This window comes from Petaurus breviceps, unplaced genomic scaffold, assembly GCF_028583685.1.
Source record: "Petaurus breviceps papuanus isolate PSGF00001 unplaced genomic scaffold, PetGlider_PUasm1.0 40, whole genome shotgun sequence".
In the NCBI taxonomy this organism is placed as follows: Eukaryota; Metazoa; Chordata; class Mammalia; order Diprotodontia; family Petauridae; genus Petaurus; species Petaurus breviceps.
In genome coordinates, this window is record NW_027186315.1 from 8,667,881 (window position 1) to 8,688,437 (window position 20,557).

A 20,557-nucleotide genomic window follows, 5' to 3' on the forward strand; every position below is an offset into this window, starting at 1 on the left:
GAGAAGGAGGTGATCAGAGGAGTCTATTTAATGTAGAGCAAAAGATAAACATATAAAACTGATTACATGGTAGAGTCAAAATTCCAAATGAAATATACTTTTGGACATAGTCAAGTGGGAATTTCTTCTACTTGACAATATTTTCTTTCATTACATTTTGTTTCATTTTTCAATCATTTTTGTAAGTACATACAGGAGAACATAAATGCTTATTAAATAAACATTCTGGTATATATATATATATATATATATATATATATATATATATATATGTAGAGAGAGAGAGAGAGAGTTAGTTTATGGAAATTTCTTTATCAGTCTCCCTTACATGTAATTTTTCAAAGCTCACAAAAGTGATAGAAATAACTGGCATGAGTTTACTTCAAGTACTAAATTCTGACATAAAAATTACAAAAGACCTAAAAATAAGAAAAGGAGAAGATAAAGACAATGATTTGACTACAGAAGAATTTTCTTATAACATCAGATTTTAAAAGGGCATCTAGAAAACATGCAAGAAGGTGTGGGAGTAGGAGCAGGAAATTGCATGAACTCCCAAACCAACCACCTCCAATACTTGTAAAATATGATTGTAAACAAATTTTAGAGCTACAGAACCCACAAAGTGACAGGAAGAAAGAAATCTCCTGCTGAAGGCAGCCTGGCAAGCTGACAGGAAGGGTCTATTTCACTGAGCTGGGAGCCAACCACAGTCCTGCATGAGCCACACTGGCCCAGAATTGGGGTGGCCCAGAACAGTGGCCCAGATGGGCCAGAGCAGACTTTAGGAGAGTGAATCACTGGCAGTTGTGGTAGTTTCCAAAATTTTCAACCCATAAGCACCAAAGAGAATGTAAAAGGTCATTGGGGAATTCTGTTGGAGCTGGGTGATGGAAGAGAGTGGTCTATCCCCTGCCCCCAGGGCAAGAGATGGCAGAGGTGTGGTGGCTATGTGTCTGCCTCCAGAGTTCCTGCCCTACAGATCATAGGGGGATCAAACAATCAATCAGAGAGCAATCACTTCTTCTTTGACTTGCTTGGATCTGGGTCAGTGTCTCATGTGGTGATCCTGGGGTGAGAAATGCCAGTGTGTCAGAGCTTATTGTGGCTGTACAGAGGGAGCCCTCCTTAGACTTCTGACAACATATGCAATTACCCCCATCAATTTGGGACAAAGCTCTCTCCACTCTGGAAGCAGAGTTCTGCTGTGGCAAAAGGCTCAAAAGTCAAATAATTGGCTCACAAGATGAGCAAGCAGAGGAAGCAAATCAGTCGATAGAATCATTTTTGGGGGACAAAAAGCATCAAATCATGGAACCAGAAGAAGTCAACAAAGGTAAAACTCCTGCATAAAAAGCTTCTAAGAAAAATATGAACAGCTTATAGGCCATGGAGGAGCTCAAGAAGGATTTTGAAAACCAACAAGAGAAGTGAAGGAAAAATGGAGAAGAGAAATAAGAATGATGCAAGAATATCATGAAAAGTGTGTCAACAGCCTGCTAAAGGAGACCCCCAAAATACTGAAGAAAATAACAGCTTAAAAAATATACTAACTCAAACGGCAAAAGAAGACCAAAAAAGGGGTGGCTAGGTGGCACAGTGAATAGAGCACTGGCCCTAAAGTCAGGAGGCCCTGAGTTCAATATCCGGCCTCAAATACTTAACACTTATTAGTCATGTAACCTTGGGCAAATCACTTAACCTGAATTGCCCTGCCTTCCCCCTTCAAAAAAAAAAAAAAAAGAGAGAGGCCCAAAAAGGCTGATGAGGAGAAGAACACCTTAAAAAGCAAATTTGGCCATTTGGGAAAGGGATTTCAAAAACTCACTGAAGAAATAATTCCTTCAAAATTAGAGTCAAGAATATATGTGTGTGAGTGTGTGTGTGTATATACATATATATGTATATATAGAAGGGTGTATATGTATATAAATACATATGTGAGCGTGTATATATGTGTGTACATGGATACATAGAGGGCACAGGATCAGTTGAATAGGAAGGGATGATATCTAAACAATAAAATTAAGAAGTGAGAGAGGAAGACAGTGAGAGAAGGAGAAAGGGAGTGATAGAATAGGCTTAATTATGTCATATAAAAGAGGCAAAAGGAAACTGTTACAATGAAGAGGAAGAACAGGAAGGTGAAAGGAGATGGGTCAATCTTATTCTCAGTGAATTTGGCTTAAGGAGGGAATAACATAAATTCTCAATTGGGTGTCTTGCCCTGTGGGAAAGTAGGGGTGAGAGGCATAAGGAGGAGGGATGGTAAAGGGGAGGGCAGATTGGGGGAGAGGGTAGTTAGAAGCATACACTTTTGAAAAGGGGCAGGGTCAAAATAGAAAATAGAATAAGTGGGAGGTGGGATAGGATGGAGGGAAATATAGTTAGCCTTTCACAATATATCTACTATGTAAATGTTCTGCATAACTACACATGTACAACCTATATTGAATTGCTTGTCTTCCTAGAGGGGGGGTGAGGAGGGAAGAAGGGAAAGAATCTGGAAATCAAACTTTTAAAAAGAAATGGTAAAAAAAAAATGCTTTTTTATATGCAACTGGGAAATTAGTTATACAGGCACTGTGGTATAGAAATCTGTCTTGCCCTGATGTTAGAGGGGCCATGGGGGAGGATATAAGAGAGAGCAGATTGGGGAAAAGGGTATTCAGTAGGCTCACTATTTTTGTATGGGGGTAGGGGAAAGGCAGGGAGGAAAATTTGCAACTCAAAATCTTGTGGAAATGAATGTTGAAAGTTAAAAATTAAAAAATATCAAAACAAACAAACAAAAAAGAACAGTTGGGGTCCCAGTGCTCCCTGCATTGGCAGTGTGTATAGTCTTCTTTGTTACTATGATGGATTTGGCTTTCTGGTGTTTGAATAAATGTCTTGGTTTCATCTTCAAAAAAAAAGGTGTGGGTAAACAAGGATGAATGCAAAATAGGGGTGCAGAATTTTCCAGAGTGTCATGCAAACTAAAGCTAAAATTTGTTGATGCATATCTCTGCCTCTACCCCTCTCTTGCTACCTCTATATCAATTATATCCATATATTCATCCATATTTATATCCATAGATGTTCCTATGACATTCTATTATTCACTTCTGTGTCTTTGCACAGGCAAACCATCATTCCTGGAATGTTGTCTCTTTTCATCTTTGCATCTTAGAATTCCTAAGGACTGAGTTCAAATACAACCTACTTACTACAGAAGACCTTTCTTATTGCTCCCACTGATTAGTGCCTTCCCTCAAATTACTTAGTATTTGGTATTTATATACATTTCATATTCATTTTCTGTGCACAATTTTTTGATAGAATTTGAGTCCCTTGAGGTTAAGGGCTATTTTTATCTTTTTCTTTATTCCCCCAGCACCTAAAAGAGTAATTTGCATAGAGTATAGAATATTCTTAATAATCACTGAATCTATCTACCTGTCAATTGATCTATCTAATTGATATGTGTGAATTTATGTGTATAAATGCTCACCTGTACATGTTCAATGCACATTTTTATGTATTTATATTCATTCATATCAATATATTATGCAGAAATATCTATGCAGGCATTTGTGTACATGTGCATATATACACCTATATACACATTTGCATGTTCCATATGTGTGTATATACTTCCATTTGCAGCTAAGATCTATTGTACTAGATTTGGAATCAGAAAGAGCTGAATTTGAATCCTGCCTCAGACACTGATTAGTTGTGTGATACTGGGAAAATCAATGAACCTTTTTAATCTCAGTTTCCTCATCTGTAAATTGAGTATAATAAAAAGTCTACCTAAGAGGGTAGATGTGAGGTAAACATATTTAAAGTACTTTGCAAACCGTCAGGCACTATGTAAATGCAAGCTAATCCCTTTTTTGTTGTGTAAAGAAGAACCAACCTTCACTTCCACTCACATGCTGCTAAAAGATGATGGAAAAAATCATGAAAACATGATATTTATATTAAATTATTTTAACTGGTTCTTTGTTGCAGCAAAACAACCCTTTTACACATCCCTAATTAACTCATAATGCCAATTACCATGGTGGATTTTCTAAAACTTTTTTATCACTTCTCAAGCCTCCCATGACTCCTTCTACCCTAACCCTTTCAGATGAGATGCCTGGTATATATTTCACTGAAAAAGTTGACAATATTTACGAAGAGCTCTCCCTTTTCCCTTCCTCGTCATCACTGCAATGTCTTCTACCATTATCTACTCCTATGCTCCTTTGGAACATGAGGTGGCCCTTCCCTTGCCAAAGTAAAATGTTCTTTTTTTTTAATTATACTTTAGATTCAAATGCCAGAACATAAATACAAATAGAGAAAAGAAATAAAAACATATCAAAAACTTAAATATTGGAACTTACATACAAGAAAAAAAATAATACAAGGAAAGAATATAAGAATAAAGGAATTCAAAGAAAACAAGAAAAGAAAAAAGAGCATGTCGTGTGCATAGTAGAAGATAAGAGAAGATTCAAAATGTATAACAATAAATTTTCATTTCAAGAAAGCTGGTATGATACATAATACACATTGTGTTGATAATTGTCCATCTTCTCTTTGCTTCCTTGTGAGTTTTCTTTTGTTTTCTGCTGTGCACTTTTTTTCCCCTGGTCTTTTTTTCCCTCCTGAGCACCCTCCAGAAGGCTACAATAAAGTTTAGATATCTTTCTTTATAGTTATAGATATATACATACATACACATGTACATATATAAATAGACATATACTTTCCCAAACATATTCTACTCCTAATCTTTGCTTTTGTTTGTGTATATCTCTTCTTTCCCATGCCTCCTGCCTCCTCTACTTTACTTCTACCCACTACCTTGCCCTTCTGTTGCTTGCTTACCACCCTCTAAGTATCCCTCCCCTAACTTTCCATTCCCATGAATCTAAACACTCTTCTATACCCCATTTTATTTATTCCCTCATTCTCCCCTCTAAAGATTGCACCCTTATATTCTCCCTCCTGCCTACCATTTTATTTCTTCTGAACTTAGAAGATTTTTGTACTCTTCTAAATAGCGTTCCCTCTTAAACCCATTCCTGTTGAAAGTAGGTTACCAGAACTACCAGCCTTCCTCCTCCATCTAATTCCTCTGTACTGATTCTTCCTCTTGTACCTCATTTGTATAAAATAGTTTTTAGCTTTTCCAAAATTGTTTCACTTTTAAAATTCATATCATATTCATTTTACCTCAATCTTTCTTATGAGATATCCAATTATTAATAAGAATCTTTCACATACATTATACATTTATGTATATATAAATATATATGCATCTGTGTGTGTATTTAGTAAACAATCTGTCCTTATGAATCCCTTATTCTTTGGTATGTACCTTATCTTCCATTTCTCTTGGTTCTTGTATGTCAAATCTAAACTCTTGAGAGTTTATCAGATGTCCATTTTTTTTCATTCAGGATAATAATTAACTTTGCAAGGGATGATATTTTTGGCCAGAGCCCCAGTTCTTTTGCTCTTAGATATATTTTTTTCAAAGACTTGTGGTCCTTTAATGTCTCTGTTGCTAGGTCTTTTGTGAGTATAATTGTGGCGCCACCATATTTAAATTGTTTAATCTTGATGCTTTCAATATTTTATCCTTGAGTTGGAAGTTTTGGAAGTTGACTATGATATTTCTGTGACTTTTCTTCATAGGATCTCTTTTAAGTGGTGAATGACTGATTTTTTTCTTTTTTTTGTTTGTTTTTTTTTTGCTTTTTGGAGGTCAAGTGGGGTTAAGTGACTTGCCCAAAGTCACAAGACTAGTAAGTGTGTCAAGCATCTGAGGCCAGATTTGTAATCAGGTCCTCCTGACTCCAGGGCCAGTGCTCTATTCACTACACCACCTAACCACTCCTTGATTTTTTTTTTCTTATTTCTACTTTATCCACTTGTTCTAATGTTTCAGGGCAATTTTCTTTAGTTATTTCTTGTATTATTGTATCAAGATTGTTTTTTTATCATAAATTTCAGTTACACTGATTATTTTTATATTTTCTCTTCTTGATTTATTCTCTAAATATGTTGTTTTTCTCATAATATGTTTCACTTTCTCTTCAATTTTTTCCACTATTCATATCTTGGTTAATTATTTCTTGACCTCTTATAATTTCTCTGACTTCACTTTGCCCAGTTCTAGTTTTCAAGGTATTATCTTCTTCCTTAAGATTCTGGATTTCCTTTTCTAGTTGGTTGACTTTTCTCATGCAACCTTCTTGTTTTTCTTGGATTGTTCTTATTTTTTAAAGTTTTTCCTTGATCTCTGTCATTTGATTTTTAAATCTTTTTTAATATCTTCTACAAATTCTTTTTGGACAGGTGAGCATTCTGACATTACTCTTTGGAACTTTCTTAACTTCAACATCCTCCTCTGAAGATGAAACTAGGTCATCTCTTTTCTCACAATAGCTTTCAATGGATTCTTTCTCCTTTGTCTGTGCATTGTTTTGTGTAGTAATATCTTGATTTTTGTAATCACCTCTAGCCGTGGGGTATGGGAAATGGTGACTCTTGCCCCAGATCTTCAGTTCTCCCCTCTAGCCTGGAAGCAAAGATAAACCTCCAAACTACTGTAAGTGTCAGCACCCAGGGGCTTTCTGCCACACTTTCTGTGCTGACCAGGTGTTTGCTAGTTCTTTCTCACCCCTGTCACTCTTTGTATCACAGTTGGATCTGGTGTTCATTATCAGCAGAGGTTTCCTCAATATTCCCAGGCTCAAACACTCAACTCCCTGCACTACTGGGGGTAAAACTTTCTGTAGTTGGGACCAAGGCAGCCTCTCAAACCAACTAACCTCAGGACTTGCTGCTTGTTGTTAAAACAGAACCTAACCTGGTGGTGTTTACTTTTCACAGGGACCAAACCTGGTCCTGGGATTTTTCTTCTGATCTTCTCAAATTATCTGACAAAGACCCCAGTTGTGCCCCTATTCTTATTTATCTCCACCCACACTTTGTTTGGCATAGGGTGCTATTTTAACTCATGTGGAGGGAAATCTTGAGAATTTGGAATTTTTTACCTATTCTTCCATCTTCCCAGAATCCTCTAGCAAACTTTTCTATATCAACAATTTATATTATTTAATCCCATTTTCTACAGAAAATATTCCCCTCTATTATTCCCTTTCTCTCACTAATCTTCAGTATCTCCATGACCAATGCCTGTTTCCCTACTGTCTACAAATTTATGTCTCCTATTAAAAAAAATCACTTCATCTATCCATTCCCTTTTACCTATCACCACATAATTTTCTTTACTTTTGTCTGTAATGCCAAGCAAAGGCAACTTCCCAAGGTTCAAGATACCAGCATAGCTGCTCTCCATTTTATTCAGTGACAAATTAAGAAAAGAGAAAATCAAAATATAGCATAATTCAAAATACAGCATTCACCAAGTGTAATTCAATCAAGTACTACTCCACCCCTGGACATTACATTCATTTAATCAATCACAAAGTCCCTCTTCTAAATACTACTCCACCCCTAGGCAGTACATTCATTTAGTCCATCACAAAGCGCCTCTTCTCAAATGGAGATTAGTTTCCAATCATAAGTAAATTACATTCATTTCTTCAATCACAGAGCACAAAAAAATCAAAAGTTTCCCACTCTTGGATTACAACTGAATAGGCCATCTACCCCAGAGTTACAAAAACCTTAAGCACAGCATTTAATACCAAAGAGAGGTCTTTTCTTCATCTTGACCAGAGGCAAGTTTTCAGCAATCTTTGTTCCTGGGGAGACAAAGCTTAGCAAGGCCATAAGATATGTTGCTAGTATCCTCATTCATTCATTCTCTGTGTGCAGAACAGTCCTAGGACCCCTGAAAACATTAGCAAAACCCTCTTCCAGGATTTCTGTAAACATACAACAAGAAAATCCTTCTTCAGAGTTTTTGAACCAACAGCAAGGTTCCAGGACCTCTGCAACAACAGCATTGGCTTCACCAGCAGGCTCATTTCACTCTCTGTCTGCATAACAGTCTCAGGACCCCTGAATCAACAGCAAGGCTTCAGGGCCTCTGCAACAACAGCATTGGCCTTCAACCAGTGGATGAATCTGGCAAAACAACATCAAAACAGACAGACAAAGTACCAGCATAACAGCCATGTCTCCTCAGTCCTTGGCAGCTCTTTGTGGCAGCTCTCAAAAGTCCTGAGCAGGTTGAACTGGCCCTCAGCAATCCTCTCCATCTCTCTCTGCCTCCATGATGCTGCTTCCAAAAAGTTCTTCTGCCTCTCTCTCTGCTTGTGTTTCTCTAAATTCACGTCACCAGCTCGTCCCAGTTCAGCCCTCTCTTTTCACGTCAACAAGTCCATCCCACAAGTGGGATTCACAAGCTCTAGATTTTAACACAATCAATCAGAAAACCAAGCCAATACAGGGGGATCTTTAAATTACATTACTATTACATTGTCTCACTTCATTTCCTCTCACTCTCCCCTTAACATTCTACAGTCTGGCTTCATGATTCCATACAGCTCTATGCAAAGTTGTCATTGTTCCCTTAATTTTCAAATCTATTGACTTTTTCTTAATCCTCATCCTTCTTGACCTCTGCAACTTCCGATATTCTTAATCACCCTCTTTTCTTGTTGCTTTCTTCTAGTTTGATATTCATGACACTGCTCTTTGCTGGTTCTCCTCCTATTCATCTGACCGCTCCTTATTACTCTCTATTGCTAAATTTTCATTCAAGTTATATCTACTACCTAAGGGTATCACCCACAACTTTGTACTTGGTCATCTTCTTGTCTCCCTCTATGCTACTTAATAGGATGATCTCATTACCACCCATTGTAATGCCATGCACTAGCAGTTTCCGAAAGAATGCTACTGTGAACAGCTTTTAAGGTTCTGATTACACAGTATAGTGAATACTCTATTCCATAACAAATCAAAGCAAAACATCCACAGAAAATCAAGATACAGCATTCACAATATTAGAACTTCTCATAGAAAATCACAATATAGTATTCACAATAGCTTATCATTTAAATGGCCACATAGTTTTCACCAAAATGGCCACAATATTTAGAACAAAGAAAAATCATCTCGAAGTACAATAGTCAAAGTCTTCCACTCATGGGGCACACTTAAGTTAACTCAATCAGTCACTTATTCAACAACCAATTACTAAGTAAAATCAAAATATAGTCTCAAAGTACAATAGTCAAAGTCTTCAACTCATGGGGCAAAGTCCTCCACTCATGGGGCACACTTAACTCAATCAGTCACTTATTCAGCAATTAATTACTAAATATCATTAATCACTAAGTACAATAGAAAATATTGACTCTCTACCCCTAGGTCACTAGTAAACTACAAAATTTCATCATTACTCAGTACCCACAGAGAGGTCTTTTCATATTGACTTGGGGCCAGTTGTCAGATTCCCTGGATCCCCTTCCATGGTCCCAGATTCTACCTGGATTCACCAGATTGTCACCTGGGTTCAATGGCAGACAGCTCCCATTTCCTTGTTCAGCTCTCTGGGTAGGTCCTGCTCCACACTCAAGTTCAAAGGTCCAGTGCATCTCAAATCCTATACAATCTGCTCCTGGGAATTCAAGGCTCAACCAAGCCACAAACAGGCAAGGTCTCAGCATCCCGGTCATGCTTCCTCAGTCTTCTCCTCTGTCACCTGGGTTTGGGGGCTCCTGAGTTCCTGGATCCTGGCTCCTGTTCAGAAGAAGCTCCATCACCACAAAGTCTCAGGAAATTCTGGTTCAGTTCTTGATTCTCTCTTGTGTAGCTGCTCTGCCACCAGATGCTTGTACTAAGAAATTCAAATTGTGCCTCTCTGGGGCTTTTCTTATAATTATAGCTTTAGCTACTTTCTGTTTCAGCCAATCCCTTCCTGTTACATCAGCAACAGGAGACAGGATTTCATACCTTCTGTTTCCACAACAGAGGCTTGATCAATTACGAAGTGCTAAGTACCTGCTACCTTTGCCACCACAAAGGGATATTCAAATTCAAATTAGATTACCATTACACCCATGGATTCAATTATCATTCTTATCTATTTTCCCAGCCCTTTCCATCTTTCCTATCTTTTAATACTTGGGTTTATCTCAGATTGTATCTGGCTTTTTTCTTACACTTTTATAAGTCCTAAATATTTGTGACTCTAAGGAGCCAAAATACTTTTTCCATAGAAGATACTCAAAGCTAAGTTTACAGAATTAAATAAATATTATCTAGTGACTCCAATCACACTTCCATTTTTGTGATACTTGAAGCCCAAGTTAGAATTATTCATTTAATTGGGATAGCTAGGTGACACAGTGAATAGAGCACCAGCCCTGGAGTCAGGAGGACCTGAGTTCAAATCCGGCCTCAGACATTTGACACACTTACTAGCCATGTGACTTTGGACAACTCACTTAACCCCAATTGCCTTCCAAAAAGAAAAAAAAGAGAGAGAGAAAGAGAAATATCCATTTATTCATTAAACAAGCATTTATTAAGCCTTTTATGTTCTAGACACTTTGTTAGATGCAGAAGTTAAAATGCTAAAGCAAATATAGTCCCTGTATTCAGGATTCATTGATTCTGCTGGAGAAAGAATATGCACATAGATAAATAAATAAACAGAAATGCACAAAGTATGTTAAAATTAGGTAATTTGGGGGGAGGAAATCACACCTGGAGATTAAAGTTTGTGGCATCACTTGAACTTTCCCATGAAGGAAGATAGCATTCTAAGAACAAAGTTGAGGAAAAAATACACTTGGGCATGGCAAAGAGCCTGTGCAAAGATACAGAAGTAGAAGATAAAATGCTACATTCAAGAAATTATAAATACATAAGTTCATAAATTATGGTAGAATGTAAGCCTAAGAAACACTTAGAAATCCATTATAAATTACTTGATGAAATAGGAGGTTTGTCATGACAAAAACACATGTTTATACTATAAAATATATGAAAACTACAGTGTACAATAATTAAGATATTTAAGGTGTAGATAGAATATTAAGGGCTTTTAAACACCAAAAAGAAGAGGTTGTATTTTTATTCTAGAGGAACTTGGAAGCCTCTGGTGCTTCTTGAGCTGGGGCATGATATATTCAGACTTATGCTTTAGGAATGTCACTTTGGCAGGTTTGTAGAAGAATAATTTGATATGAGAGACAGTTGAGCCCGGAAGGACAATTGGAAGACTATTTCAGTAGTGTAAATGAGCTATGATGCGGTATGAATTATCAATCATTCAATCACTCAACAATTCCTATTACTGGGAGTCTGAGGATGGCTGGCAGATCACTTGAGCTCAGAAATTCTGAGCTGCAATGATCTAACTGATCAGGAATGCATATTAAGTTCAGTATTAATATGATGATCCTTGGAATGGGAACCTACCAGATTACCTAATAAAGGGTAAACAGCTCAGGCTGAAAAACTGGGCAGGTCAAAGCTCCATTGAGATTAGAGGAGAATCAGCCTGTGTTCCTACTCTTCAAACCTTGGTATGATAAAGCAGTTCAATTTTAAAAATCAGAATGATAAGAGGATGATAATATTAATATTTATATTAGTGCTAGTTATGGTGATAAAAATAATATTTTAAAATTAAAATAAAACCCCAAAATATGATGAATGCAAAGCCTCTTTGATTAAATCTAACTACAAATCTAGAGGTTCTGTTCAAGACCAAATTATTTGATTATTCTTCCCAGTTTATGTAAGAAAAAAAATATTGAGAGGTGAAATGGTTTACCTAAGGGAACTGTAGTAATTTGCTGAGCTAGAAATTAAATCTAAGTCTCCTGACTCCGAATTTAATGCTCTTTTTCTTCTTCAAAATTCTTGTCCACCAGAAGCCATAGTTAAGTAGTGGATTCAGGACTATTTATTGATGATTTTACAAAGTGAATTCAATCATAATCTAGATAAGACCTGTACAACTTTTAAATTTCTTTGGGCCACAGACATGTTAGACTAGAGACAGAGAGACCATGGTTGATTTTCACAGTCACGCAACAGTCAGCAAAAATCTTTGGTAGGCAGCAAGTGGCCTGTGGGCCTTATGTGGTTGTGCAGGTCTGATCTGGATGCTGGGAGGTGTCCTATATGACAGTTAAGATCTCTTTTGCCTTTAAGACTATATTTCTATAGATAATTAAGTAATCTAAAGAAAAAGAAAGATTACAAATGAAAAATAACCATAAAGATTGCTCCAGATCAAAACTGATAGGAGAAATTAAGATCAAACAACTCAAGTTCTACCTCAGCTCAAGCAAATTAGGAAAGATGACAAAAGATGAAAAGAGTTTTAAAAAATGAAAGTGTGGTGGAAACACAGCTACTCTAATATACTCTTGGTGATATCATAAAATTATCCAACTGTTTTGGAATGCAATTTGAAATTATGCAAAAAAATTATTGAGTACTTATACCCTTTGTTCCAGAGCTACTATTCATAGGATATACTCCTAGGATTAAATTAAGTAATATTTGCAGTGTGTACTGTTAGGTGCTTTCTTTCAAAGGAAGGAAGGAAGGAAGGAAGGAAGGAAGGAAGGAAGGAAGGAAGGAATGAAGGAACGAAGGAACAAAGGAAGGAAGGAAGGAAAGCAATACAAATCTATTTAAGCTCTTAGTATGTGCCAGGCATTGGGCTAGGTACTTTACAAATATTACTTCATTTGATCCTCAAAACAACCTTGGGAGATAGGCACTATAATTATCATAACTATCCTCATCTTACAAATGAGGGGAAAAAAGCAAATAGAAGTTAGTGACTTACTTACTTAAGGTGAAATAGACAGTAAGTATCTGGGGCTAGATTTGATTTCAGGTCTCCATTACTTCAGGAACAACACTTTACCCATTTCACCACCTAGGCTCCTCATACAAATCAAAGAATTTAGAAATGGAAACAAATTAGATATCTATCTATTAAAGAGTGGCTAGCAATTTATGGTGCACAAATGTAATGAAACATTACTGTGCTATATGAATAAATATGATTACAGAAAAGTATAGATAAAATTATATAAACTGAAAAAATGTACTGATTTTTTTGTCTCTTGGGAGGGGGGAAAAGCAAGACAATTGGGGTTAAGTGACTTGCCCAAGGTCACAATTATTAAGTGTTAAGTGTCTGAGACCAGATTCAAATTCAGTTCCTCCTGACTCCAGGGCTGGTGCTCTATTCACTGCACTACCTAGCTGCCCCAAAAAATGAACTGATTTTAATGAAGAACAATGTCCATACCTGTAATAATGTATGTGGAATGAACAACAACATAATCAAAACCACTGAATACTATGCAACTAGAGTGAAAAATCTTGACTATAGTAAGATATGAAAAAAAATATCTCCTATTTTTGTTAGGCAGTATATTGTGGGTGTTCTATACTAACATAATGTTAGACTCTTTGTATGAGTTTGTAAAACAATTTTGTCTACTTTTTTTTTAATTTTTGAGATTAAATATGGTTCTCTTGAAAGCATAAGAGAAGATACAGGGCAAAATAGGGATTCTGGGAAAACAAACACACACACACACATGTTTAAGAGTTTATTTTAAGGGTTTTTATTAGTCTAAATAAATTGGACCAATTCTATTACGTATTATCTATTATGTATGCCATAGTGCTGTCCCATTAATAAATTAGTCACTGGTTAAGAAAGATAGAAATGAATTACAGAGACTCACGAAAAATTACTTGAGTGGTACACAGAAGGATGCCATTCATTCACATTTCATATGGTGCTTTTTAAAATAAGAATGTGAAGGATTACTTCAGATTAAAGATTTATCAACTTTACTTCATACTTTCTCAAATAGTAAAATAAATTATAAAATGACCAATCTACATAAAATATTTATATGAAGTAGAAATCTATGTATATGATATAGATAGCAAATCCATTTAATCTGAATCCTCCCACTAAATAATAAAATATTAGATCAAGTTAAAATCAGAAATGTTTTATATGTGTGTGAGTATATGTGTATCTATCTATCCATCTATTTATCTATCTATACATGATGAGAATAAGGAAAACTGTGTTAGGACTACAATAATGTATGTGGAAAGAATAAAATAATCAAAATTGAATGCTACAAAATTGGAATGAAAAAATCTTGGCTGGTGTGTACACACACATCTAACATCTAACATTTTCTCTTGATTGTATTTATATATGCATATATACATATTAGACACATATATACATATATTATTACATGCTTCTATTGTATATTATATATACACACACACAATTACAGCATAAACAGCATGCTAATCAATAAATTAAAAAACATTGGAGAACATTAAACTTCAACATTTCAACTTGTATGGTTAGTTCTGAATTCAAAGTGGAATGAAGACCAGGTTACACACACATATGTAGATACATGTATATGTATGTGTACACAATGTACACATATGCATTGTATGTGCATATCTGCAGCATATAAGTATGTGTTGTGTATGTGTATGCATGTGTAGGTGCATGTTTACACATGTATATAGATATATAGTGTGTGAATATGTGTGGTATATGTGTGCATACATATATGTATGCCTATATAATGCATGCATTTATATATACAATATACATATACAGCAGAAAAAAAGTATTGGTTGCTTAAATCATTATTATTTCAGACAAATAAAGATTCCTAACAAATTGCACATGATGAGAATTCATAAAGTAGAATGAATATCAATACTGTAAAGAAAACTTTAAGAATAACAATTGAAAATTTAATAATGAACTAAATGAAGCAAACAAAAACTGCAAAATTATAAATTAACCACAAATAAAAATGTACAATGAGAAATTACTTAGAAAATCATTATAAATTATTCTTTGCATGTGATGCATCAATATTGTTATATAGGGTGTTAGGGCAAAAGAATATAGATAGATAGATAGATAGATAGATAGATAGATAGATAGATAGATAGATAGATAGATGGATGGATGGATGGATGGATGGATGGATGGATGGATGGATGGATGGATGGATAGATAGATAGATAGATAGATAGATAGATAGATAGATAGATAGATAGATAGATAGATAGACAGACAGATTATAGATATAGATATTTTGAGAAAATCTTCCAATTTTATGTTGAAACTTTAAAAAACAAAACTAGATAAACTCTAAATTTATTTTAAGGGAAAAATACTCAATTTGAAGGAACCCATAGGATAATACTAACAATGATTTAAATATTTTCTATAAACAATGATTATCAAGCAAGCAGGCACATGGGAAAAAATATAAAAGAATTTGGAGACATAGTTTTTAAAAATTGAGAAGTCAATGTTCTATTAAATTTTTAAAAATCAGTAATTTCCAAACTTTCTTAAAATGTCATTAAGATAAATCAATCTCAAATTAGAATAGGACATATCCGGAAAAATATAATGAATATTTCTATATGGTAGAAGCAAAATGTCTTCATAGTCAAGGAATTGTATATTTAAATAGTGCAACCAGTTGCAAAATTAAGTTATCCATCTCTAATTGAGCTATTCTTTATGTATATTTGAATAAAAGATAAGTTAAATTAGAACTAAGCCCTTCTACTAATTACAAGTGTCCGTTGCCACCATGGGGGTCATATCCTAAAGCAATTCATTTTCTATAAATAGATAATAGAACTAGGAAGCATAATAAACTTCAATTCTCAACCATTGAATGCCATTAAAAGTAGTGAATTCAATAGATTCAGTGATTAATTCCTTCAGTAATTGCTTAACCTCTTTCCCTTTATAGACATCAGAGAGATGGAGAATAGCAGAGAGAAAAACAAATAAAAGGGGAGGGGTGTAAATTAATGATTTTCAGTGGGTGAAGTGGAGGCAAAATTTTGATTTATATCATAATTGAGGATGGTATTGTACATTTAGAAGGGACCTTAGATATTCCTTAGTTAAAAATTTTCACTTAACTGAAAAGGAAAATGTGGATTATAAAAGTGAAATGACTTGACCAGGATACCTCAGATAGGATCTGAGATAACCAAGGATAGAATTGTAGCTATTCTGCTCTTAGTTCTTCCCTTAAAGTCAATCATTTAATTCAGTATGCCTCTGATTTCATTAATACACACTGCACTGATAAAGGCAGAGCACTCTAACTTCTTATAAGGAAGAAAACACTGGACCTAGAGTCTGCTAACTGATTTGATTCTTTCTCCCAGCACCTGCTAGGTAAGTTGTCATAGGTCAGTCACATAACTTTCCTAAAAATGAAAGTTGAGGAAGAGTGAGGTTAGGGTACTTAAGGGAGCACCAACATCTGGGCTGAATTCTCTTGGTACATAGGCAAGAGTTGATAGGCAAGCGTTGACAAAGAGAAGAAACCTGTGGACAAGTCACTGAATTCACTAAAGAAAGGATATCTTGGAGGTCAGAAGCGAAGGGCTACCAGAATTTTGTTTGGATAGTAGATATAGATTGAGTGAACCTCAAAGGAGAAATTTCTTAGTGATGTTAGTAGAGGGAGAATCTGAAAGTGGCAATGGGAAGCAAGGACCATTCTAACTTCCCCAACTTTACAAATGAGTGGAAGAAATGAGTCAGAGTTGAGCAGGTGCTGGAAATGATAAGGATGTTTGTGTCAGCTGGATGGATTCAGGTCTCATAAGAAGAAGATGTAAGGGATGGGAAAGGAAAAGATTTAAGGAGTGCATTGTTCAGGGGCTGGGATGAAAGTGATGGAGTAAAAGCAGGGACTTCCTTGACCTCTCCCCCAAACCCCTCCAAATACCTGTAAAAAATGACTAAACAAATTCTAGAACTGCAGAACCCACAAAATGACAGTGCAACAAATCTCCAGCCCAAGACAAAGTTGAAAGAAAAGGGAAAGTTGACAGGAAGAGTCTATCTCACTGGGCTGAGAGCAGAGCACAGTCTAGCATGGGCTGTGCCAGCATTGACAGGGCCAGAGCAGGTCTCAGGAGACTGAATCACTGGAAGCTGTCGTGGTTTCCTGACTTTTTGGCCCACAACACCAAAAACAGCATAGAAGGTCAGTGGGAAAACTCTGTCAGACCAGGCTGAGAGAGGAGTATGGTCAGACACAACCACTGGGGAGGTGGAGGTGGCAACGGTGGTGGTAGGAGTAGCCTCAACTGCAGCTTCCAGTGCTTCCAGCCCACAGATGGTGTAGGGACCAATAGATTGATCAGAGGGTGATGGCAGCATTCTTTTTGCTGGTGCTGAGGCAGGATTCTCTTGCTTTGACCTGCTTGGATCTGGGTCACAGTCCTGGGTGGCAGTCATGTGGTGAGGAGAAACAAAGGTGTGGTGGAATTTGTGGTGCAGTGGAGAAAGACTCCTTACAGTTCCAAGACAGAAAAGAGTACTTGTGGTCACACATAGATCAGTGCACAGGACAAGAAAGGAATAAAACCCTCTCTTTTGATAATACAAAAATCCTACATTACCAAAGAGGTATAAAGTCAAGTATTTGGCTGAGAAAATGAGTAAACAGTGTAGAAAACTCAGACTATAGAATTTTACTTTGGTGACAGAGAAGCTCAAAACATACAACTAGAAGAAGACAACAAAGTGAAAGATCCTACATCAAAAGCCTCCAAGAAAAATCTTAATTGGTTACAGGCCATGGAAGAGCTTAAAGGATTTTGAAAATGAAGTAAGAGAAGTAGAGGAAAAATTGGGAAGAGAAATAGAGTGATGAAAAAAATCAGAAAAAAATGAGTCAACTGCCTGCTAAAGAAGACCCCCAAAATACTGAAGAAAGTAACACCTAAAAATAGACTAATTCAAACAGCAAAAGAAGTTCAAAAGCCCAATGAGGAGAATGTCTTAAAAAGTAGAATTAGATAAATGGAAAAAGAGGTGTAAAAACTCACTGAAGAAAATAATTCCTTCAAAATTAGAATAGAGCAAATCGAAACTAATGACTTTCTGAGAAATCAAGAAATTATAACACAGAACCAAATGAATGTAAAAATAGAAGACAACATGAAATATCTCATTGGTAAAACCACTGACCTGTGAAATACATCTAGGAGAGAGAATTTTAAAATTATTGTTCTACCTGAAAGACATGATCAAAAAAAGAGCCTAGACATCATCTTTCAAGAAATTATTAAGGAAAGTGCCCTAATATTCTAGAACCCAGGATGCAAAATAGAAATTGAAAGAATCCACCAGTTACCTCTTGAAAGAGATCCCAAAAGGAAAATTCCTAGGAATACTGTAGCCAAATTTCAGAGTTCCCAGGTCAAGGGGAAAATAATGCAACAGCCAGAAAGAAATCATTCAAGTATTATGGGAAAACAATCAGGATAACACAAGATCTAGCAGCTTCTACTTTAAGGGATCGTGGGCTTGGAATATGATATTCTGGATGTCAAAGGAGCTAGGATTAAAACCAAGAAACACCTACCCAGCAAAGCTCAGTATAATACCTCAGTAGAAAAAATGGACATTCAATGAGAGAACTTCCAAGCATTCTTGATGAAAAGACAAAAGATGAATAGAAAATTTGACTTTGAAATACAAGAATCAAGAGAAGCATGAAAAAGTAAAAAGGAAAGAGAAATCATAAGGGAATTATTAAAATTGACCTATTTACATTCCTACATGCAAAGATGATATTTATAAGTTATGAGACCTTTCTCAGTATTAGGGTAGTTGGAAGAAATGTAGATAGATAGATAGATAGATAGATAGATAGATAGATAGATAGATAGATAGATAGAGATATGTATATATAGAGATATGTCTATATCTCTATTGATACACACACACATATGTCTATCTATCTCTAGGGGGGAGGTGAGAGGAAATGAGTGTCTTACTCTTATCTTATTGTACTTAAAGAAGGAATAACATACACACTCACCTGGGTATCTTACCATACAGGAAAGAAGGGACAAGGGGATAAGAGATTGGAGGAGGGGTGACAGAAGGCAGGGCAAATTGGGGGAGGTGGTAGTCAGAAACTAACACTTTTGAAGAGTGACAAGGTCAAAGGAGAGAATAGAATAAATGGGGGGTAGGATAGGATGGAGGGAAATATAATTAGTCTTTCACAATATGACTATTATGGAAGTGTTTCACATAACTACACATGTATAACCTACATTGCACTGCTTGCCTTCTCAATGAGGGTGGGTGGAGAGGGGAGAAGGGAGAGAATTTGGAACTCAAAGTTTTAAAAAACAAATATTAAAATTGTTTTACATACAATTGGGAATAAAATATACAAGCAATAGAGTATAGAAATCTATCTTGCCTTACTAGAAAGTGAGGGGGAGAGGATGCAGAAGTGATAAAGGGTAGGGCAGACTGGGGGGGAAGGTTAATCAGAATGCATGTCATCTTTGGGTAGGGGAGGGAAGAGATGGAGAGAAAATTTGGAACTCAAAATCTTGTGGAAATGAATGTTGAAGACTAAAATAAACAAACAAATTAACTAATTAATTAATGTAGATGGGGGTACAGTGGGAGAAGTTCATTGCTGCATATTGCAGAGAGCACAGTGGAAAGGACAGATAGCTATAGAGTGTCATATTGAAGGGGATAGTTTGAGAAGAAAGGAAATAAGGGATGAGAAGGGTAAAACTGAGAACAGCGTTTGAATGATACCAGCTAGGGGGTCAATCCTTGGGATGAGGAAGTTATGACCAAGGTAGCTTGTTAATAATTAAGGAATGAGTTCAGTTTTCATTGTCCACAAGTGTTTGGCCTCAGGGTTGATTCTTCTCAAGGATATAGTTTCAAGGAAAGAGACTAGGCTGGAGATTTGATGGAATGGTATTTTCTCCTTAAAGGCAGGAAACTGATTTATAATGGAATAATATTTCTCTTCTTCACTGGGAGGCTTAAATGTGAACTGCACCACCCCCAATTGTGAAGAACAAATATTCAACCTAGCTACCAGGTCCAGATGTCAATAAAATCTAACTAATATTAACTTTAAAAGACACTTGATAAAATGAAGTACTAAGACTTCAGCTGATAAGTTTAATTCAAGAAAATTAACCTATAGGGAAAAAGTGGCACTTTTTCTCATATTTCACCTGGATTAAAGGGAAATATATATAATGAAGATAATAATACACTACTCACTGTGAGGGTCAAAGATGTAATTTATGTAAAGTGCTTTGTAATGATAATATACTGTGTAAATATATGATATTAATATAATTTTAAATTATTTTTACTTTAGTGAAAGTATATCTGAACTTTACAGCAATAATGTTTCATAAATATATAGTAATTAGACTTTGCTATGCTGTGATGTGAACTGCTATTTCTTCTGTGTGAATGTTCCCTCCACTGATATCTATCAGAACCATTATGGAGCAATACTTTATTCTCTTCAGCCTTCATTCTGGTATTTTTATTTAAGAGAACAATAATATGTTTCTCTAAAAATCAGTTTAAACATTTGTTTTTAATGGTCGAAGGGAGATATTAAGCTTCACTGGAGCACGGAAACATCCTGGTAACTTTGTTATAGTGGATATTAGAGAAAATAAGCTTGAGAAATCTATTGGCAGTAAAAGATTAGGATTG

General features: G+C 35.8%; 1 protein-coding gene across 2 annotated transcripts in view; it reads left to right on the plus strand.

Annotated features, from left to right (window-relative positions):
- The window catches only part of LOC138170909 (cadherin-10), a 313,250-nt gene that overhangs the window by 161,561 nt on the left and 131,132 nt on the right, over nucleotides 1-20,557 (plus strand). The window lies entirely within an intron of this gene.